General features: G+C 34.5%; 1 protein-coding gene across 1 annotated transcript in view; it reads right to left on the bottom strand.

The window, feature by feature from the left end:
- Window positions 1-2,160: 2,160 nt before the first annotated feature.
- Window positions 2,161-24,424, bottom strand: part of LOC149563902 (histone-lysine N-methyltransferase ATXR7-like) — a 77,322-nt gene continuing 55,058 nt past the window's right edge. The window contains exon 20 of the mRNA XM_089827017.1: window positions 2,161-2,398. The gene's annotated coding sequence lies outside the window, so the exon portion shown is untranslated. The remainder of the gene's footprint in view (window positions 2,399-24,424) is intronic.

Genomic DNA, 24,424 nt, shown 5'->3' with positions numbered 1-24,424 from the left:
ATTTATCAATTCATTCAAAAAATAAAAGATAAATATAATGTTTAATTTCATTTTAAAAATATCTTATTTCATAATTTCAAGATTTTAAAGTTTGAAGGGATTAATTGACGTATTATGTTAGAAATGAATTAATTTATTCAATTTGGATGTTTCGGGGAGTGTTCAAAAAGGCAATTGATCCTTGACATTTCATTCTTGATAAGTGCCTAAAATGGACAAAGAAACTAATGAGTTTTTAGAAAATAAACACAACTCGTCAATTTTCTAAGTAGCAAGACTTTGTCCATAGTTTTATCATTTTTTCATTTAAATCAACAAATTGTTTGATATAGCTTACCAACCTTGACTTCTATATTTGAAAGCATTTAATGAGGAATTCTAAGCATATCCATAGGAATTTCAAAAGACAATTGGAGGGAAATGAAAGAACAAATTTGTGTGCCTCTTTTTGATGGCTCACAAGAGTTCTAACCTCTATGAAATGTGGCATTTGATGATGTTAAAGACCAGCAATCAACGGCAGCAAGATTTGAGAAAGAACTTACAAGTTGCACCAAAGAATCACAAAAGGAATAGTGAAAGCAATTACCTTTCCAATAGGAAAAATATAGAAAAGAAAAGAATTTGTGGTTGTATGTGTGGTGTTCAAGGTAGCCATAAAATTTGTAGGATGAAGATATATATCAAACTTTGAATGAGCAGTAAAGTGAATTTGTGGTTGTATGTGCAATGCTCAAGGCAGCCGTAATATTTGTAGGGTAAAGAAAAATATCAAGCTTCGAATGAGCAGTAAAGGAAAGGTAGGGGTGGGTGGGTGTGTGTGTGTGTGTGTGTGTGTGTGTGTGTGTGTGTGTGCGTGCGTGCGTGTGTCTGGGTGCGTCTGTGTGTGTGTGTGTGTGTGTGTGTGTGTGTGTGTGTGTGTTTGTGGGTGTGTGTGTGTGTGTGTATGCATGTTGCGTGCGTGCATGTGCGTGTCTGGGTGTGTCTGTCTATGTCTGTGTCTGTGTGTGTCTATATGTGTGTGTGTCTGTGCATGTCTGTGTGTGTGTGTGTGCGCACGTGTGCATGTCTGTGTGTGTGTGTGCGCACGTGTGCATGTGTGTCTGTGGGGTGTGTGTGTGTGTGTGTGTGTGTGTGTGTGTGCATACACGTGCATGCGTGCATGTCTATCTGTGTCTGTGGTTGTGGCTGTGTCTGTGTCTGTGTGTCTGTGTGTGTGCACGTGTGTGTGCGTGTGTCTATGTCTATGTGTGTAAGACATGAAGATTCAAAGACTTGTACACATGAAATGCCTAGAAATTTTATAAAATTACTTAGATATGTTTATTGTTAAATTCTTAATAGATGTCATTAATGTTGAGGTATTTTGTTATATTGATGTACAAATGAAAGTCACAAAGAATATATTTTTCAGATTTTATTTATAAACAGCAATTTGATAAGTCCCCCCATCATAAAAGATAGTATTCCACAATCATAACAAAAAAAAACAATGGCTAGTATTTCAAAACAAAGAATAAGAAAACCAAAAAAAAAACTGAAATTGGATATAACCCAAAAAATAGTCAATGTAAAAAATAGATGTAGTTATAACAATTTGATATGCTTATTCGTGTAAGCCTAATGACTATTGCTAGTATTATTAGTATTGAAAACAAAGTATAAGTGAAAAATATTCACCTTCGCAAAAAAACCCGACATCCTAAAAAGAGTTGAAAAAGAAAATACATGTATTAAGGTTCTCAACAAAAATTGAAAGATTTATAACAACACAACTAAGGTCCTTTATACAATCTTCTTTTCGTTATGTATTATAAGTTTACACTTCATCTAACATTATTAAACTACCCTCCGATTAAAAAAATGGGTCAACGCCATGCAATTTAGTCTTTATGAATTTTATGATCACACGGTACTCGTCTCGCAAAATGCTTAGTTCATATCTGATATTATGCATTTAAGTTCAACGCTTATTTTAGGTGTAATCTTATATATGGCATTACACATATCCAAGCTTACATCTTTAAAAAATTATTCTATTTTACATTAGATACACAAGCATTTTATATACTAAGTATGAGGTGTTTTTTCAAAAAAACTAATTTTGTTTTGTATTTTTTTGCAATAGGAACCAGTTCACATGAAAGAAGTACACTAGTGTGCAATCAAAAAAAAAAAATTCTATTGATTTAAAAAATAAGTTCAAATCAATTTGTCTTTGAGAGTTATTTTCCAACTACTATTTTGAAAAAATTACAAACTTTCATTTAGATCATATAACTAGATGTGGAATTGCCTCAATAATTCTTGCAAAGAGAATAGTAGAATATAGTAGAAAACACCTGATAAAACTCAACCCAGTCATCAAATAACGCTCGACGTATGATTCCACTAACACCTGCATAGGAAAAACCAATTATTTAATTTCACTTGGATAAAAATAATAAATACTTCCTAGGAAAAAGTTATCAAAATAAATTGTACATGACAATTCAATAAATATTCACAATAGTCCTAATTATAAAAGTTAAGCATAGGAGCGAATTAAAGCATATATTGAATTAAATAACAATAATCAATAATAAGAATAATAAAAGTGATTTTGTGGCTTACAATATATTTCATACAAACATAACATATGATATATTTCATGTGGCATATTTCAAATAAGTGAGACACATTGTGCTTCCATATCTCAATATTTGCTTTTATATTTTTTAAGGGAAAAGTGGGCATAGCCACTGAAACATATTCTTATTGTAACTAGTTCAAGAGCTCATAGAAGAAAGAATCAAAAAGAAAACCTCTAATCCATGTCTCAAATTTTATTTATAAGATTGACAATAATAATTAGATTAACGTTAAAAATAGTCATGCTTTCATAGCATAAATGTTAAAAATTAAACATTACATTAAACTCTAGAAAGAATGGGTTGAAGTAAAACAAATAATAATTAATGCCAATAGGCATTCTACAATAGCAAAATGGGGGAGTGAGATGGTGTGACCGTGTTAATGTTAACTTTTATTCTTTTAGGTTAAATTTGACAACCATCTACATGTCACAAGTTTAAATTTTATTATGAATAGAATATACTTTTAAAAATAATTTAATAAATACCACATAAAATATCCATATAAATTATTATATTTGAAAATATAAATCATCAATTTTTTAAGAAATTAAAATAAAAAGCTGGGAAGTTAGCAAAAAGCTATATAAATGGAGATAAAGGAAATATAAATAATTTCATATGTAGTAAATTAAATTATAATTATTTTGTAGTAGATATCTATCGGCATTTCTTTAGATAGATTTATTTAAGATATCTACACTAGTAGATTAAAAAGAATAATAAGATAATAAGCAAAAGTATGCACCAACTAGCAATATAAGTCCATACAAACGTAACATATGGTATAACATATTTAAGGTCATTAGTTATTATAAGGAAGTAGATAAATACAAATAATGCAAAGATCCAACATCGAAGAGTAGAAACTATGCATGTGAATACCCATGACATCGAGTAATCACATATATAATTTGAATGATTATATGTACTCTAAAAAAATTAAAATTTAGATTGGGCTTGAGTTAGCATCACACCATGTAACAATTTTTATGAGAGGAGTTGTTAAGAAGTGTCTCTAACGATGAAAAGCAAACGAATGTTTAATATTTCCAATGGTCACATTTTCTAATACAAAAAAGAGGATAATATCATATTTTGTGACAATTGAGAAATACAAAATCCAAGTAAACAAAATTCACCATTAGCTACTTCATGTTAAACATCATGTTCAAACAATGGAAATTATGATCATTGTAACATTTCTTCTTACATGTTTCCATTTTTATGGAGTTATATCATAAGGAAAAGATAAGGTAGCATTTGATGCACTCTATCTAAATGTTACAAAGAGCTAGCAATGATTCAAAGAGCTAGCAATGTGTTCTTCAAAAGTGAGATGCAAACAATCAAAAGACCAATGATAACAAATACAAAGAAGGAAAGATAAGACATTACTATTCTACAAAATTACATTAAAGAAGCATATCCACAAAAAGCTTTCGCACGCTTACAAGTTCCAAGTTCCAACGCTTTACAAACTTAGCTATTCTACTTTTATGGCTAGTGATAATAGTTTATTGCATTCCTTAGCATGGGTCTAGCCCTAAAGTCTTGTAATTCATACACAAGGGGCCACATAATAAGATATGTTATTGATTAAACATTGTGATTCGTTGATAAGATAAGTAGAGGAAGGGCATGGAACTAATACAAGTCACCATCAAGGCAAACAGAGTGAATATGAAGAGGTGGCATTGAGAAAACGATGAAAATGAAGAGAGAGGGACCTTTTGACCAAAGCTAGAAATTAGAGGGAGACAAGGGTTCTAACCCAATATCACATAGTTCTCTTTCACCACCCCATAATGAGTAAGTAGAGAAAAAGGGTATGTCCTTCAATGAACTACCATCCAAACGATGTTACAATCCATCACCCCAATAATAGTGAAAATGAAATGTCCCGTTTCTGATTTTGTATGATATTTCCAATCTTTAATCAGATCTTTAAGATCAAACAACTCATATCACAAAGATCCTCCAAATTTCTCAAGAAACCCCAAATCGGGTATGCCAGAAATGGTGCCAAAAGCTTCACAGCTTCACCTATTATTAATAAATCTGAAAATGGCCATTTTTACAGATTTTTCAGCAGCATAACAGCCTACAAAATGACATTTTCAGATCTATATAGCCTTTACACAACAGCTCACAAATGTAGGACAAAAACTATGTTCATCGGGCTCCCGAAACTAACACAAAAATGCCCGAAAACACCACAAAAACACTAATAAACTATCTTAGAAGTTTAATCACATCCCAATACATATATTCAGCTCTATTTTAACAGCTTAAAGTCTAAAATACAGCAGCAACCAAAACTGATATGAAATGCTCAACTGAAAACACCAAACTCATGCAAAAAACACACCCAAAAACCCACAAATCTACACTATTCAGCACAAAGGAAAACTCTGTATGAGCATGCACATGGAATGGCTTCAAACTCCCGTCCTTAGCCTTCCTAGAAACCTGCAAACTCTCGTTCTTGGGTCTCCTTCTCCACAGGTTTGGCAGCCTCTGAAGAATAACAAAGAATGAGCAAAAATCAAGTTCTCCCCCCTGCCCAAAATGCCTCCAAACCCCTTAAAAGAGGCCATAACCGTAACTCACGTCCAAGAGAGGTTAATGAAACATATTTTAATAATAATTTCATTTATTAGTCCAACAGTTTCCAAAGATTAACCCCCCTTTTTCCGAAACTTCACTTTCTTGGGTCTGCCTGTCTTAGCAAAGATTATTATTTTTTTATTATTTGAAAAGGGGACATGACAGAAAACAAGACATGATTATCCAAAATCCAGAGGAACAATAAAATTAAAATGCATATCAATGACCACCAAAGAAGATGATAGCCAAGGAGTTGCATGCACATCCAAACATGGATAAGGAATAGAAAAATCACAAAAGGCACATTTGGGCACAACAACATTAAGCCCAAATCACAATGCTTACTAGTATCATTGAATTGCATATCCCAATGGGAGCCTCGACAATTAAGTGGTATACCTTAGCATCCATTCACCATGTAAGAATACCTTTCTAAGTGTCTAAGAACAATCCAAAGCTAGGTGACCAACAACTAAACAATATTGACAACAAACAAGGAGGCCCTTATAATCTATTAAGAGCATTGAAGGCATGTCCCCGACCATCAACACCACATCCCCATTAAGAGTTTCTTATATTTTTTATTTCAACAAGAATGGACCAAAGGTGGAGTTACCCAAGCGACAAGTACAATCATCCACCTTCAAAAAATGAACAATAACATTACTAATGGGCCTTGTAATAAGAATCTTCATGAAATCTAAAGGGGATGATTAGGTGATCTAACCCAAACGCAAAGAAAGGTTCAACGAGAGATTAAACGAGGAAGTTTAAGCTTTGACAAAAAGAGAAATCTCTTATTAAACACAAGATTGATCTAGAACTAGCTTTGGTCATCAATGACAAGATCATTGGTGCTTCAGCTAGGGTGTTATCATCCACTGGGAAGTTGCTAGCTTCAGTTGGGGTTTTGTCATTTGGGGATAGGGTTTTTTCGTCCACTGGAGCTTCAGCATCTGCTGAGTCGTTGTGATCTTGGTGGCAATTTTGGTAGGTTAACAAAATGTGATGTTGTCATTTATGGAAACATATAGCGTAGATGAAGTCAACAAATCTTAGAGATAAAGTTTTGGGTCAAAGACTTAGAAAACTGTCAAGTGTAATAGAGTGTATCTGTTAGCACAAGACCTTTTTGGTCAGCGCAGTTCGCAGAGGAATTTATGGCACGTGTGCACTTCACTAGAGGAAGTACAATTTGTCCAAATGAAGTGTACAAGAGGGTAGCACAATACGGACAAAAATATTTTGGTTTTACAAAGACAGTGTTGAAAAGGCAGAACAGGGCCAACTTGAGGAAATGAATATCTTGGGTTAAGGAATGATTTTATTTATCAAAATAATTACTTAACTAATTAGGGCTGACATCATAGATGTTAACCCTAAGTTAGCAAGAATCAATTTGCATTTTGGCAAGTGTGAAAGAGATGAATGCTGACAGTTAAAAGAAATGTGGTATAAAGGAAAAGTTTTTGAATATGAAGATGTGCAAACTAGTAGGTCTATAATGATATGTTTTGTGATGCAAATTCTGATGTAAGACCATAGCTGTGTGAATTGTTTGTGAAGAGCAGCAAAGGCAAATACCATATATTAAAGATAGCAACAGTATGCAGAGGTTTTTGTATCTACTCTTTGTATATTGAATTTCATTATATATTGCATGTTTGGGCAATGGGCTCATCTTGCATACATTTGTAAATTGTAATAACAACTCCTAATAGGGTTGAGGCTTCTAACAAGGGCCGAGACACTATAAGGATGTAGCAAACTCCTAACAGGGTCAATATCTTTCACAAGATACTTTTGATTAGTGGACCATTTTGTGGGTGTCATCCCCACCGAGGTTTTTCCTTAGGTAGGGTTTCCCTAGTTTACAAAATATGGTGTTATGAATTACTTTATTGTATGCTTGTGTTTACTGTTTAGCATAGTTAGTGCACTTTCATATGCAAGTTATAAGTTTGTTAAAGATATCCAATTTTGGGCAAAAGTTTATAAAATATTAATTCAATCCCCCCCCCCCCCCACCCCCCCTGTTCTCTGCATACCCTATTTCTAACAACTCTTCTACTGGAGTGTTGTCATTTGATGGAGATTCGACTAGGGTTTTGGCATATGTGAGAGTTACGTTATGTAGCTCAAACCCCTTCAATGATAATAATCTAGAAAATAATACCACATATTTTCAGAATGTCTAATTCTTCATTCAATTCTTCCAACTCTACTCTACCCCTACAATGAAAGAAAACAACTCCTTATTACAATTTTGAACATTACCATATTTGGCAAATTTTTAGAAAAAACATATTTTTCCATTTTTGGGTAATTTCCAAAACCCATCCTACAAATCTCAATTTTTTCCCAAGAACAACTCCTGACTAAGGCAAGATGAATTGCCAGCTAATCAATGAAATCAAAAATTTAATTTCACATTTACTACAAAAACAACTTTCTAAAAAACTGGAAAAAAAACACAAAAAGTCGATTTCAGAGGTCAAGATGAAATTTTAGGCTCTCGAAAAAATGTCGAACCAGCCCCCTATCGAGCTAAGCTCATCAGCAATCTAAATAACTCCTCACGCAATTGCCTATAAAATTTCAGCCAAAACCCATATCTGAGTCAAAAGTTATGACTCCCAGAAGTTGATGCATCATTCTCCCCTTCTCGAAAGAAACACAAATCCTGCAAGTGGATGCCTGTGAATTGCTGCAATTTTATTGGATCTAACTGCATTACTACCCACTCAGATAACCATGTACTCTCTGTTGCAGGTAACCCATCCCATTGTATCAAGTATATGTTGTGCTAGCCATGCCTTGTGGAGGTAGTCTGCTTGTCAAGAATTTTGGCAATCTTTTCCTTCTTCTTATTAGGAAGGTGATGTTGCCAATCCACTCCCTGAACGTCATCTGCACTAGGAATATCTCCATGGAATGTGTATAAATCAAAAACATTAAAAACAGGGGAGATGTCAAGATTTGTTGGTAAGCTAACCTCATAAGCATTATCATTAATCTTTTTGATGATTTTGCAAGGCCCAACCTTTTTATACTTCAAGTTATGATATTTGCCTACAGGAAACCATTCATGCCTCAAGTAAACCATCACTAAGTCACCAGCAGCAAATATTTGTTGTCTCTAAGTAGCATCTACAGCAATCTTGTAACTCACATTACTATCCTATAACTTTTGCCTGACATCTTGTTGGAGTTGGTGAAGGTGTTTAGCAAAGGCAACTCCATCATCACTAATTTTGTATCCAAGGGAAGTGACACAAGATCTAAAACACCTTGAGGGTTTCAACCATAGACAATTTGAAATTGAAATTTTCTGGTGGATCTATTAATAGAACTATTATAGGCAAATTTTGCCTAGGACAATGCCAAGTCCCACTGTTTAGGCTTCTCCCCCACAATGCAGCGTAACAAATTTCCCAAACTTTGATTGACTACCTATATTTGTCCATCAGTTTGAGGATAATAAGCACTACTAAACTATAACTTTGTTCCTAATTTCCTCTAGAGAATCCTCCAAAAATGGCTCAAGAACTTAGTGTCTCTATCAAAGGTAATGGTCTTTGGAAGACCATGTAAATGAACAACTTCTGAAAAGAATAGTTTTGCTACTCTAGTTGCATCGTTGGTCTTTTTACAAGCAATAAAGTGGACCATTTTGGAAAATCGATCAACAACCACAAAAATAGATCATTACCTCATTGAGTGTGTGGGAGACCCAATACCAAATCCATACTCAAGTCAATCCATGGTTCGGTGGGTACTGGAAAAGGCATGTATAATCATGTATGATGTGAATGTCCTTTAGCCACTTAACAGATTTTGCACCTTACCACATATTTAGTGATGACCCTCTTTATTTTGGGCCAACGATACTTATCTTCAACCAAGTTTATTGTTTTGTCCTTGCCAAAGTGTCCAGCTAGTCCACCACTATAAAATTCCCTGATAATGTTTTCCCGCATAGACCCACCTGGTATACATAGTTGGTTACCTTTAAAGAGGTAACCATCCTGCATAGAATAGTCACCTTTCACATGATCCAACTTACCAAAAGATGAATCCTTTAGCTATTCTACAATTTCCCAAAACTCATCATCAGTTGCATATAAAGCCTTAATAGCATCAAAGCCAGTGACCTTTGTTTCCATTGTGGTTAATAGTGTAGCACACTTGCTCAAGTCATCAGCAACTTGATTTTTTTTTCCAGACATATGTCTCAGAACAAAGATATAGCCCTATAAGAAAGATACCCACATGGCATGTCAACTATTCAACTTCTTTTGTGTGTTGAGATATTTCAAAACAATATGATCAGTACATAGCACAAATTCATGTGGGACTAGATAGTGCCTCCAGTGTCTTAATGCTTGAACAATTGCACAAAATTCCAGATCATAGGTAGAATAATTCTTTCTTACTTCATTCAATTTCTTGCTAAAGAAGGCTACAGGCTTACTTGCTTGGCTAAGAACAACGCCTATCCCAACATGTGACGCATCATACTCGACTTCAAAAAATTTATCAAATTTTGGAAGTGTCAATATAGGAGATTCAGTTGCCTTTTTCTTCAAGAATTTAAAACTCTTTTCAACATCTGTTGTCCATGTGAACTCCCTTCCTCTAGTAGAGTTTGTTATGGGCGCTACTATACTGCTAAAATTTCAAATAAACTTTTGGTAGAAAGTTGCCAACCCATGAAAACTTCGTACTCCTACTATACTAGAAGGTTTGGACCATTCTAGGATTGTTGTTACCTTTTTTGGATCCATTTGAACACCATCTTGAGAAATGACAAGGCCTAGAAAGGTCAAACTAGTTTGCATGAACCTATACTTCTTCAAGTTTGCAAAGAGCTTCTCCTTCCTTAAGACACCCAAGATGATCCTCAAGTGTTGTAAGTGTTCTTCATTGCTTCTATTATAGATCATAATATCATCAAAGTAAACTACAACAAACTTACCAATGTAAGGTCACAACACTGTATTCATCAACTGCATAAATGTGTTAGGTGTGTTTCATAGCCCAAAAGGCATAACCATCCATTACAAACCAACTCGTCTTAAATGTTGTCTTTCATTCATCTCCCTTTCGAATTCAAATCTGGTGGTAGCCAATTCGGAGATCAATCTTGCTAAAGTATTTAGCCACCACTAATTCATCCACCAATTCCTCTATCCTAGGAATAGGAAATGGGTACTTAATGGTAATCTTATTGATTGCTCTGCTATTAGTGCACATCCTCCATGTACCATCCTTCTTTGAAGTCAACAATGCAGGTATTGCACAAGGACTCATGCTTTCCCTGACCAAACCCTTTTGCATCAGTTATGTCACTTGCTTATTCAACAATGCATGTTGTGTTGGATTCAACTGATAGGTTTCTTCATTGGAAAGAGTTGCTTCAGGAATAAGATCAATATGATGTTGAATATCTCTTTTGGGTGGGAGATCATCAGGTAGCTCATCAGGAGCAACATCAACAAACTCCTCCAGCACCTTCATTGCATTGGGTGGCACCAAGTTTTCTCGTTCTTCTCCTCTTTTTAGTACTAGTGCATAACAGCAACCTATTACTTTCATTTCTTTGACAACTTCTTTTGCAGACAACATGGTTTCACACCACTTTAGAGCCATCCTTCCAAAATGTGAAAGTATTTTTCTCCCCATCATGTAGGACATTCCTATCATACTGCAATGGTCTTCCCAACAACATGTGGCAAGCATCCATAGGGATAACATCACACCAAATCTCATCCTTATAAAATTTTCCTAAGGTAAATTTGACTAAACATCATTTATCAACTATTACTTCATTTCCTGCAATACAGTAAGGACGAGGATGCTTCTCAAATTGTAAATTTAATTTCTCTACCATTTCTCTAGATACCATATTCTCACAACTACCCCCATCAATAATAACTTGGCATGCCTTTCCACCAGAAGTGCATCTAGTTCTAAAAATGTTGGTCCGAAGCCACAAGTCATCAAAGTTCTTTGCAAGAACTTCATCTTTCTCTGGAATGATCACTGATCTCCTCATCATGAGGGTTTCTCCCACATCTGGTGAAACTTCTTGCTCCTCCTCTTCTGGTTGAACCAGATTCACTCTAGGTTGTCTTCCTTGATTTATGTCTAGCATGTTATAATTTGAGCATTCAAAGGCTCTATGTCCTTCTTCCCCGCATCTGAAACAAGTAAAGGGCCTCTATTAGTTTTCCCATCCTCTTCTACTACCATAACCTCGTCCTCGCTGAAATTCCCTTCCTCTTTCCTATTTTGCAGGATCTTATATGGAATCTATATTTCTTTCGAACCCTTGGGAGGATTCCCCTTGACCGTATTTAGAACCTCCTCGAAACGATGTTGAGGGACCCCTTCTTGCTCCTCTATTCCTCTGATTGTACTGTCGATTCTACTTTTCTTCACGCTAATTGGTAGGCTTCCTCCATATTGTTAAGAAGATGCATGCTTAGTTTATCTTGGATAGACAATTTAAGACCATTCATGTATCTAGCAGCCACTTGCTCATCATCTTCTTGATGTTGTATTCTCATGGATAACTTATAGAACTCATTTGTGTACTCTTGTATGGAAGACAAATTTTGTTTCAAATTATGGAACTTACGAAATAGGGTTTGTGAAGAATCCAAGGGTAAGAACTTTTCCCAAAGCTTTTTCTCCATCTTGCTCCACATTTTGATCTCTCCCTTTTGTTTTCTAGTTCGTTCCTTATGGAGGTGATCCCACCATATCATTGCATGTCCTTTTAATTTTGTGCATGCAAGCTTCATCTTCTTTTCCTTGCCTATAGGCTTCCATCCAAAAAATTTACCCATCTCAATTAGCCAGTCTATCAACTCTTTTGGCTTAAGACTACCAGCATAGTTTGAAACTTCAATCTTGATCCCTTCATTTTTACCTTCTAAAGCTTGAAGTACTCTATCTGCATAACTCAACTCTTCCAAGTCTTCTTCATTTTTTTCATTTTGATTAGTGCCTCTTCGATTTCCCTCTTCATCATATTTGTCCTCTCCTTGTGCTACTGGTATTCCTTGACTATTCATTCGCTCATTCAATCATTCACTTTGCGTCTGCATATCCAATATAAATCTCTACATTGGAGTGTCACCTCATCTTCCTCTTCCTCTTTATCTTCCTCTCCCAACCATCTTCCCACTCTAATACCAAATGATGTAGCTCAAACCCCTTCAATGATAATAACTCAGAAAACAATAACACAAATTTTTAGAATGTATGATTCTTCATTCAATTCTTCCAACTCTACTCTACCCCTACAATGAAAGAAAACAACTCCTTATTACAATTTTGAAAATTACCATATTTGGCAAATTTTTCCATATTTGGTAATTTCCAAAACCCATCCTACGAATCTCAATTGTCTCCCAAGAAAAGCCCCCAACTCAAGCAAGATGAATAGCCAACTAATCAACGAAATCAAAAAATATGATTTCGAATTTATTACAAAATCAACTTTCTAAAAAACTAGAAAAAAACACAAAAAGCTAATTTCAGAGGTCAAGACGAAATTTCAAGCTCCCAAAAAAATGTTGAAATGGCCACCTATTGAGTTGAGCTCCATCAGCAATCTAAATAACTCCTCCTCACACAACTGCTTGTAAAATTTTAGCCAAAACCCATATCCAAGTCAAATGTTATGACTCCAAGGAGTTGATGCATTGTTATGTTATTGTTGGATCCTAGTTGTCATTTACAACTTTTGGATCTTTGTTGTGTGTTGGTTAAGCTTCAACTAGAGATTTGCATGTTAGAGCTTCATCATCTACTAGGTCTATGTCTATTGGGGCCTTATTGTATATTGGTAAGTTCTAAGTTGGGTCTTCAACCCCTCTTCCTAGTGGTAAAAAGAATAGTGGTGACTCGAGTTTGAAAGTGAAGGGACCTTTCCCTATTTCAAACCCTATCTATGTCTCTTTGGATGAGGTTGTATTGAAAAACATTGAGATTGCCTCCTTTGGTTTGTCTGACCATGGGGTGATATGTCGTTTCAAGGATCTGAGGGTGAGTCTTCCTCATTTTCACATGTGGATCTCTTTTCATCAGGAACCTATTTTATCTAGTAATATTCACATCTCCCCTATGGCTAGGGGATTTTTCGTCGCTAAGTTTGAAAATGATGATGATAGAAAGTTGATTTTGTGCAATCATTCTTTCACTTGGGAAGATCATTTTACATTGATGGTTAAAATATGGTACCTTGATTGTTCCCCCTCTTTTGAAACCTTTAACAAGATTCTAATATGGGTGAGGCTTCCTATCTTCCACTTAATCTTTAGGTTGGCTCCATTTTGGAAGAGGTTGAAAAGGCTCTTTGACTTTACTTGATGGTGGATGATGAGTCATTTGATATTATGCACTCTACTTGTGCACAAATCCTAGTTGCCAAAAAAGATTAAGTTATAGCATTCTAAGGGTTTTTGGATTCAAATTTTGGACTATGAAGGGCTCCCCTTCAAATGTAGGAAGTGCTTTAAAATGAGTCATTTGGCAGCCCAATATAGATTAGAGAGGGCTAAGACAACCAAGTTTTCATCTCAGTGGAAGGGTGCCTCTTTTGACCATTACACAATTATTAAGAAGAGCTTTTCCCAAAGCCTTAGGAGTCTCCTATGGGAGTGAACCTTGTTGTTAGTGTTGATTATGTTGGATTTATGTTTGCTAGCTCTACCAATTCTGTGTCTTCCAGAGAAAGTTTTGTGTCTCTTCTATTGAAATTGTTCCTATTGTGTCTAGTGGTAAAGCTCTTGGTTGTTCTCATGTTATTTCTCTAGCTAAATCTATGTTGGTCAATGTGTCTATGGATTCTTCTATGTAGGTTAGGGACATTGAATTTGTTGGGTTTTCCACTTTAGTCAATGATGTTGGGCCTGGCGTTTCTCCTTTATTGGAGGAGGCAGACCTTGGTTGTGCTAAGAAAATCATTATTAGTGGCATGATCAAGCATGATGTTGTTGTCACTATAGTCACTGGTTCCATTGAACAAAAAGATGATCTCCTTCCTCTAACGGAGAACCCCATTGTTGGTTATGTCAAGAACTCTCTTGTTGGATCTATTTTGGTTAGTTCTTGTCTTGTTCCTATCTTGGGGTCTCAAGCTTTAGTTTCTCAAGATTGACAAGACAAGGCTACTATGCTTGGGGAGAGTTTGATCCTAGTTATTGGAAAACACCATAAGAAGTCCCCTCATTTTGACATGACATTGCACTCCTGGAAGAAAAGAGGCAAAGGAAAATCCCAGTTTTTCCTTGTTTCTCGCAGATTTTAGGGTCCTAGTTTATAACCCTTTGGGCAATTTTAGCTTTTTATTTATTTTTCTATTATGTTGTTTTCATTTGGTCTGAATAATGTTGTCATTTGCACTATTCCTATGATGTTCTGAGTATTGTCACTGGTTCAATTCAACAAAAAGATGATGTCATTCCTCAGGGAAAACCCCAACATTGATTATGTCCACAACTCTATTGTTGGATCTATAGTGGTTGGTTCTTGTCTTGTTTCTATCATGGGGTCTCAAGGTTTGAATTATCAAGATTGGCAAGACAAGGCTACTATAATTGAGGAGGGGTTGATCCCAGTTACTAGAAGACACGATAAGAAGTCCCCTCCTCATTTTGGCATGACATTGCACTCCCAGAAGAAGGGAGGCAAAGGAAAATCCTAGTTTTTCCTTGTTTCTTGCAGGTTGTGGGTTTCTAGTTTTTTAACCCTTTAGGCAGTTTGGGCTTTCTATTTATAATTTCTATTATGTTGGTTTTATTTGTTCTTAAATAGTGGTGTATTTTCCACTATTTGTCTGGTTTGTCTTGGGTTGCTACTCAGTGTCTATTGACAGCATTTTATCTTGGGACTTTGTTGAATATCTTTATGCTCTAAAGTTTTAAAGGGTTCCTGATACCTTAAAATCTTGTTTTTAAATTAATTGAAAACTTTGATCATCAAATAAACAAAATTTAGCAATAAAAGAGTTTTTCACAAGGAAAGCATTTCAATCTTACCAAACACCACATGCCTCCAAGAGTATGTCAGAGCGAGGATAACTGGCAACCTAAAAAATGCCTAGCAGAATCTTTATTATTTGTCATGTCCTTGTTGCAAACAATGAGAGGAGAAATTTTGGCACAAAAAGTAGTCAAAATACAGGATAGGGGGAGCGAGTCTAAAGCAACCAATATCTTGAATTACGAAACGCAATAAGGAATTCGATTGAAAATGTCTCAACAAAATCATTTATTGAATTTAATTAATAACTACAAGTTAGGAAGGATTTCAAAACCAATACATTATGGAAGAGGGCAAGAAATTCACCCTCCAATGATGTGTTGGTGTGTATATGGTGTCTTTCTCCAAGCCCTTTATAAGATCTAAAGTAAATATTAGACATATTGAATACTATAGTTGTGTTTGTGTGACCCCTCCAATGTTTGTTAACATTTCATTTTGTATTCATCATGGTATATAACACTTTGATAATTCCCTACACGAAAATAACTTATAAAAATATAGACAATATTTCAAGTAAGTTGCATTTGATAGAGATTCATTAACTTTGGCATAAATAATTTAAAAACCAACCTATAAAATTATACATCCTCGATACTTTCTTGGGGTAATGCAATATTTCAAATACAAAAATCTTAGAAAATCAAAGTAGAAATCTTGTAAAAATTTATTTATCTACAGATATTTTATTTATTCAAATCAATTATTTTTAGTTTATTTTAGAACTATATATGAATTGGAGGAAGGGTCAGTGCTTGATTGTATTCCTTTCATGGTTACTAGTTAAATGAATGAAGATCTTAGAAGGCCCATATTACTCTTTGAAGTTGATGCAATAGTGCTTGCAATAAAGAACAGCAAAGCTCTACAACAAAATGGACTCCCTATAGAATTCTATCAATAATTCTAGGAAATCACTAAGATGGATCTATTCAAAGTTGTTGAGGAATCATCTAGTAACAAGGAAGTGCTCAAGGCAATAAATGCTACATTTTTGCTCTTATTTCAAAAAGGGAAGAAGTCTATTCCTCAAAATCGATTAATGTTTAAGGTCTATTTGGTTGCAGGAATTGTCGAATGCAACATTCAGTAATGCTGGAATAAGCCCACTTCTAGAATTCACGCATTCTTAAAATAATTTCTAGAATATCATTTGGACCTCTTTGGTTGAACTGGAAGAATAGTCGAAAGATGCATATTTTACATTTGGTTGCAAAAAATCGAAATTGGAAATGGAATAAGTTTTTTTTTTTTTTTTTAAATAAATTTGAGAATCAAACGACATTAACGAGTCCTTTTCGAGTTGGGCTTGCTCAATACATTTGAGAAAAATTTGTTCGAACTCCCCGACTATGCCTCTGTCGTTGCTTCTCTCACCACATTTCACCAAAAAATAGCTTCCCTCCAATAGTTTGGCTTATGCAACTACGATTGGACTCGATGAGATATAAAATTTGGTTCGAAAAAAAAGGAATAGGAATAGGCTATTCATGTTCCACCTTTTAAGCAAGAATTTTGATATACTCATTTTGGGATAAACTTAGAATTAATAAATTCTAATTTTACTTTTCGTGTTTACAACTAAATGCTGAATTTCCGAATTCTAGCAATCAGATTTTCCTATTCCCATCAAATTTTGACTACCAAATAGGCCCTTAATGTTTTGTACTATGCTTAATAAAATAATCACAAAGTTGATTAGAGAAAGGTTCAAGCTATGGCTAGATAGATTAATCTCTACAAAGCAAGGCAATTTTATGGTTGGAAGGAAAATCCTAGATGAGATCATTGTATAAGAGAAAGCGTGTTTTATGGCCACTCTTGAGGAGTCGGTTATGTTCATAATGTTGGATATGGCCAATGCATATAAAAGGGTCAAAAGGAGCTTCTTACACAAAGTTCTTATTGCACTTGGATTTAGTGTTGAATGAATCAATTGTGTTATGCGGTATATTACCTTCTCATGCGTCGTTCTTATTAATGGTGAGCTCACTAAGTTTTTTGGTGTTTCAAGAGGCCTTTGTTAGGATGACCTCCTCCTCATACTTACTCATTTTAACGGCTAAGGGGTTAGGAAGATTTATCAAGTCTAGTTTTAGGCAAGGTCTGATTGGAGGTTGGTATTAAGTTCATGGACTTCCCTGTTATCTTCCATTTGTTGATGGTAATTCTTTATTGGGAGGTTGGAATTGAGTTCATGGATTTCCCCCTTTACCTTTCATGTGTTATGAAGCCTCAAAAAAGAAGATATGTTGATGTTTCTCGGATCGTTGCAAATGTACTTGCATTGCCTATATTGGTATATGTTTTCCATATGCAACATCCTTTCATTTATATTGAGCATAGGTTATTGAATAGACATGTCTATTCAGTAATCAAAAAATTAATTTATATAAACTTAATTATTGTTTTATATATATATATATATATATATATATATATATATATATATATATATATATATATATATATATATATATATATATATATATATATATATATATATATATATATATATATATATATATATCCAAAGAGTTATCCGACAAAAGCTACCAAACATTAACACTCCCTCTTAGCAAGGGAGGATAAACACAAGACAAATATTACACCATTGGTAATATTAAGGATATCTCAGAAGTTTTTCACCATTTAATATAGCATACGATATCAAGAGTATTGATCTTCAGAATATCAACATATGATATTCATCAATTCTCTAACTAGGGTATGATATCACATTTGATATCAAGAGTCTTGATCTCCCAGAATATCGACATCTGATATTTATCAAGTACTCAAAATCAAGGTTTGATATCACATTTGATATCAAGAGTATTGGTCTCCCAGAATATGAATGATATTCACCACTTACTCAAAACGTTTTGATATCACATTTGATATCAAGAGTATTGGCCTCCCAGAATATCAATGATATTCACCACTTACTCAAAACATTTAGATATCAATAGTATGGGCCTCCCAGAATATCAATGATATTCACCACTTACTCAAAACATTTAGATATCAATAGTATTGGCCTCCCAGAATATCAATGATATTCACAAAGCACTCTAAGAGTAATGGCCTCCCAAAATGTTGAGATACAAGACATTCACCATTTACTCAATTTATTAGATCTCATAATACAAGTTGATTGTAAGATCATCACCTTACAACAACTTCTCCCAGACAAAAGTGACATCATTTGGAAGTCATCACTTCCTCATGATTTACACAGGGGGTAGGCCCATACATAGTCACAGTCCTCTTGACTGTGACAACTTATTGAACTTCAGAGAAAACATCTCAACATGGTTTACTTCCTCTTAATCAATAAGATTGGGTTCACTGAAGGTTAACAAAATAGCATCCTCGGTCTTCTCCCTCTATTTCAAGGTTGTCTAAAATGTCAACCTCCCTCCGAATCTCAATCTCCCTTTGAACATCAATTTTCAAAGTTCTTCATTCAATATTGCTTTTGAAGAAGTGTCAGACTCCCTTTCAATCTGGTATTAGTCATCAATGTCCAACAAGAACATTCTCAAAGAGAAGATCAAGCCACAAATCTTTTTATAGTAAAAAAAAAATTTCCTTGAATAATTGTTCTCAATAATGATAATATATTATTCAAATAAATAAATAAAACATATTTTACTTATGTACCAACCAATAATAGAATTTCACATTAATATTATTTGAATAGATTTCATTTCAAATAATGATAAATATAATACTTAATAAATTAATTAATTTGGGAATTTTCTTGTTCCCTATATTACATATACCCAAAACATCAATATTCAAATATTCATTATAACTAGAAAGTATATTTCTAATAGTACAATTAGTATTCCTATTTATAATGAGGTTGGCTTCTCCAAATGGTTCTTGGATTCAACTACTTGATTATGAGGGTATTCCTTTCAGATGCAGGGAATGCCATAAGATCGGCCATCTTGCTGCAAGTTGCTCCTCTGACAAGGCTAAATCGAAGAAATCACCTTCTTGGTAGTTGGGGGTTTCGAATGATCACTATACTGTTCATAAGGTTTCTGCGGAGGTGGATGGTTCGGATAGCTCTTCACATTTTGATCTCTCTTTCGCTGAGGATTCTTTTACTATTTATGATGATTTGAAGGTTGTTTCTGACTCGTCGCCTGTTTTGGGAATTTTCTTGTTCCCTATATTACATATACCCAAAACATCAATATTCAAATATTCATTATAACTAGAAAGTATATTTCTAATAGTACAATTAGTATTCCTATTTATAATGAGGTTGGCTTCTCCAAATGGTTCTTGGATTCAACTACTTGATTATGAGGGTATTCCTTTCAGATGCAGGGAATGCCATAAGATCGGCCATCTTGCTGCAAGTTGCTCCTCTGACAAGGCTAAATCGAGGAAATCACCTTCTTGGTAGTTGGGGGTTTCGAATGATCACTATATTGTTCATAAGGTTTCTACGGAGGTGGATGGTTCGGATAGCTCTTCACATTTTGATCTCTCTTTCGCTGAGGATTCTTTTACTATTTATGATGATTTGAAGGTTGTTTCTGACTCGTCGCCTGTTGTTATCTCTGTTGATTCCACTATTGTTCCTTTGATGGCTTTGGATCAGAATGTTGTTAATGTCCCTTTTTCTGTTGCTGACTATGTCCAAAACACTAATGAGGGATTTTTGGGGGTCAAAAGGGATTGGCAAAAGGCTACTGGGAAGGTAGAGCGTGGTTGGACATCAGTCAAAGGAAAAAAAGGCAAATCTTTTGTTCCTTCTTTTGATATGTCTTTACGTTCTCAAAAGACTAGACCAAAATGTAAATTTTGATGGTCTGTAACTTCTTGGGTTGTTTGCCCTCTTGTTGGGCACTTTGGTGTGTCGCTCTGTTTGGCTAGGTGGCTTTCCACAGTTGTATTTTGATCCTCAGTGTTATATCTTTCTTGCCCTTTGTAAAAGGTTCCAGGTCCTTTCAAAAACTGTTTTTACTTAATCAAAACATAACAATATAATTTGTTTAATTAAACAACTTACCTCCTCACTCCATAGCCTGTACCTTAATTTTCTATCCCCACTCATGTCCACGATAATGACCACCACTTTTAACTTCAAAAACTTCTTCCAATAAGACATTGTGTTTTTCATTTCACTAATGAAATTTATCTATCAACATTTGAATCTTTAACACCACAGATAATATTACGAGGAAGAAACATTAGCACACGTGTTTCTAGGAATATATTCTGCATGTAATATTGAAGTTGTCTGAGTCAAGTTTTCTGATCCACATTGGAGTTCAGTCCTCTATGCTTCTGTGGTGCATGAGATGGCACACTCAAAATTATTTCTGCTAAACTTCCTTCGATTTGTGGCAATCGCAGAGCCTTCCTATGGTGGCGGCATCAATGCAATCTGACTTCCATAATAGAGAGTATGTGAATAATTTTAGGCGTGCGGTGTGAGAGAGAAAATGTGGAGTTTGTATGGAGCTCCTCATTTTGCGCTAGAAGATATCTCTAATCCATGCTTGCCACAACTTGCCATTGTCTACAGCACCACATTGTCGACATGCTACAACAAACTGTGGGAATGGAGTCAACAAAAATTTCATTACACGCAAGTCTTAGAAGGCTTTGAATGCAATATACCTCTGCGCATTACTAAGGGAACATGTATGTCAAATCTTTGACAAAACGTCTCTAATAACCGAAGGTTACTCTGGATTGGAAAAGTTTAAATAACCCAATAGTGTGCAATAAATTATTTCAGGCGGTCTCGAGCTGCCTTTACAATTTTGCATATGACGAAACAATATATGCTCATGTCAAAGATGGAGACGGCATCTTCTATGATCTAATAGCACTCAAAATAAAACTCTTATTTCATATAGAGAAAGAAATATATCTTCACAAACAATCATAATATTAATCGGTGCTACAATAGTATCATTTTTGTAGATAATGTAAAATTCAATTTTCCTGCCTGACAAAGCCCCACTAATTTTATCTCATCCTGCTCAACTACATGAATTGTCCTTGCATTCTCCAAGGCTTCTATAATTACACTTGCAACCTGCTCTAATACCATGTTGATGTTTCTCAAATCACTACAAATGTACTTGCATTGCCTGTATTTTGTATATGTTTTCCATATGCAACATCCTCTCATTTATATTGAGCATAAGTAATTGAATAGACATGTCTATTCAATAATCAAATAATTAATTTATATAAACTTAATTATTGTTATATATATATATATATATATATATATATATGTCACATATAATAAGTTTATATCTCACATAGAATTATATCTCATATATAATTACATGTATATCAAAAGAGTTATCTGACAAAAGCTACCAAACATTAACAAGATCAATGAAAGGAAAAAGTTTATTTTATTTTTTAATACCATGGCTCTCATACAAGTCAAGATTGCTAATATGTTAATTTTCAAATTGGGACTCTTCCTTTTGTTTATCTTATAATTCCTCTCCCAGTTCACTGGTTGCCTAGGGAGCTCTCGCAGGGAATTTTGGATAAGCTTTGTAATAGAGTCAATCATTGGACTAATAGATGGCCCTCAACTATGGGTAGACTAACTCTTTGAAGTCTATTGACCTAGGATCTTCCAATTTATACATTTTATGCGAAGATGTCTCATGTAAGCTTCATCAAGGACTTTGAAGCCCTTTTCTCAACAACTCTTATGGTCATCATGTAACTTGCTTCCTTTTTAGTGGACTTTGGATTAATGGGACTCTAGTTGTAAATCAAAACAAGGTGATGGTTTGGATTTACATCAAGGAAGCCTAAACAGGATTGTTCCTTGGATATGGTGCATCAATCAAGAATTGGGTTGCGTCAGAATCCTTATGTAAAATATTTAGGGGTAATGGATGGTAAAGATGTTCTCTAGCGCAATGTTTCTAAACAATGGCTCTATAAATAGGAATACTCTGAAGAGAGGGTCATAGTTGGTAAAACAAGTCTCAATCTCGTTTGTAACAAGGGAGTGGAAGCCTTGTTTTGGTGGGACTCCTGAGGTGGGTTTCACTATATTCCTTCCCAATTCCCTCATTTTCTAACACTTAATACATTTTTTTCTTAGAGATTTTTTTCTTGGAGTTGACTAGAATCAGGTAGAGGGCTTTCAAGGTTCTCTAAGATTGGTAAAAGGGAAGGTGGCAAGGGAAGCTATAACTACAATGGCAACATAATGAATGCAATCATTTTGGCATATTAATAAAATAAAAATGTTAAATAAAATTATTGTCTTCAACAAAATAAAAGTTATTAATAATTCAAACATTTAATATTGCAAAAAAAAATCTACCTTCTGAATAGTATTTTAAAACCTTGAAGATAATTTTTTTGAATTATTTTAGGGCTAAAAATAAATTTTCAAAATAGAACTCACAAACTGTTGCATTTTTTTTTTACTAATACGTATTGTTGTTTTAAAGAATAGTTGGCATATATTTAATTTGTTGAGCAATTAGACTTATTTTCTTAAGATCAAGATTAAATTAGTTTTTTAACATTGTTTTATTTTATTTTACTTTTCTTACATGAAATTAATTTGAATTTTAATACCCTATGCTATTTTATAATAATTTATTTACTCGGGTTATCTTATTTTATTTGACAAATGTGTCTAATTTATTAAAGTATAATTTGTGTTCTAGATATGTCAATTATGTCATGGTTTTCGAAGAAAAATATATATGTTATCATTGATCATTTATTGAAATTAACAAATATATTTTGAATTTAATGGTAAATAAAAATTCTCCCCAAGTGGTTGAGAAGGACCCTATTGTCAATGTTGTTGACTAAAATCGTGTGGTTTCTAGGTTGGTGTCAGCCATGGCTTTTCATCTATTGTTAATTAAGTGTTGTTGCTCTAGCTTTTGCTTTGATTCCCTCTAGCTTAACAATTGTTTTAGATAAGGTTTTGGATATTTTTGTTGGCTCACTCTCTCTAGTTCCTACTTTGCCAATTGACAAGAAGGTTGGTGTGTCAGCTAGGTCTGTCCAACAGAGTATCAATTCTCTCTCCACGAGTTCTCTACGGGGTGATGGCCCTTACATGGGTATTGGACATTTTGTTTTGGACTCACAGCCATGGCAAGATATTGTTGCTAAGGTCAAAGATGGTTGGATTCTAGTTCTAGGTAAACCCTCTAAGAAGCCTTTGTCATCTTTCGATGTGACCATTTGTTCCCATAAGGGTGTCGGGGGAAAATATTAACTAGTTCCTTTTGTTCTTTGTTTATGTCAGATTGTGGGGGGCTAATCTCAAAACCCATAGAAAAAGTTTGGTGTGTCACCTATGTCTGCCTAGCAATATATCAATTCTATCTCTATTGGTTTTCTACGAGGTAATAGCCCTTCAATGGGTATTGGATCTTCTATTTTGGACTCCCAACCATAGATGTTGTTGTTAAGGTCAAAGATTATTGGATTCTAGTTCTAGGTAAACACCATAAGAAGTCATCATCCTATTTTGAGATGACCCTTTGTTCCCATAAGGATGCCAAAGGGAAATCTTTACGGGTACCTTTTGCTCTATTTTTGTCAGGTTGTGGGGAGCCAATCTCAAAACCCATAGAAAAACTTTAAGCTTAGTAGGTTTCATCTTTTGACTGTTGTTTTGTGGCTCTTTGGTTTTGTGGGTGTCTCGGGTTATTTTATTCCTCGAGATTTTGAAGCCCATCAAAACCTTTTTTGCCTAAATCAAAAAAGAATTGGATGAAGTACACTTCCTAAAGTTGCATATAAAAGATTTTTTTTTGTGAATTATAACTCACCTAGTCTTCTCAATTATCACGGCAATATCATATTAAAAGTTCCAACGTTTAAGATAACAAACATATATGAGAGCAACATTTAAAACAGCAAATTATATATCTATATAGGTATATATACCACTATCCTTGGCTCCTACCAGAGCATTTTTCCCCCTATAGCATTGTTCTCTTAGTCGATTGGACTATGTAGTCTAGGAATCTATTGGATGTTGCCTCTAATCGTGTCTATGTTGCCTCTAATCGTGTCTATGTTGGTGAGAAGGTTATTGTTCAAGTAATACACACTAGCTTCTCTTTCGTGAATAT

The sequence above is a fragment of the Cupressus sempervirens genome, chromosome 4 (assembly GCF_028749045.1).
Source record: "Cupressus sempervirens isolate cs-2001-9-10 chromosome 4, ASM2874904v1, whole genome shotgun sequence".
NCBI classification, from domain to species: domain Eukaryota; kingdom Viridiplantae; phylum Streptophyta; class Pinopsida; order Cupressales; family Cupressaceae; genus Cupressus; species Cupressus sempervirens.
The sequence above is the reverse complement of the archived record's forward strand: the minus strand, read 5'-3'. Positions and strand labels throughout refer to the sequence as shown.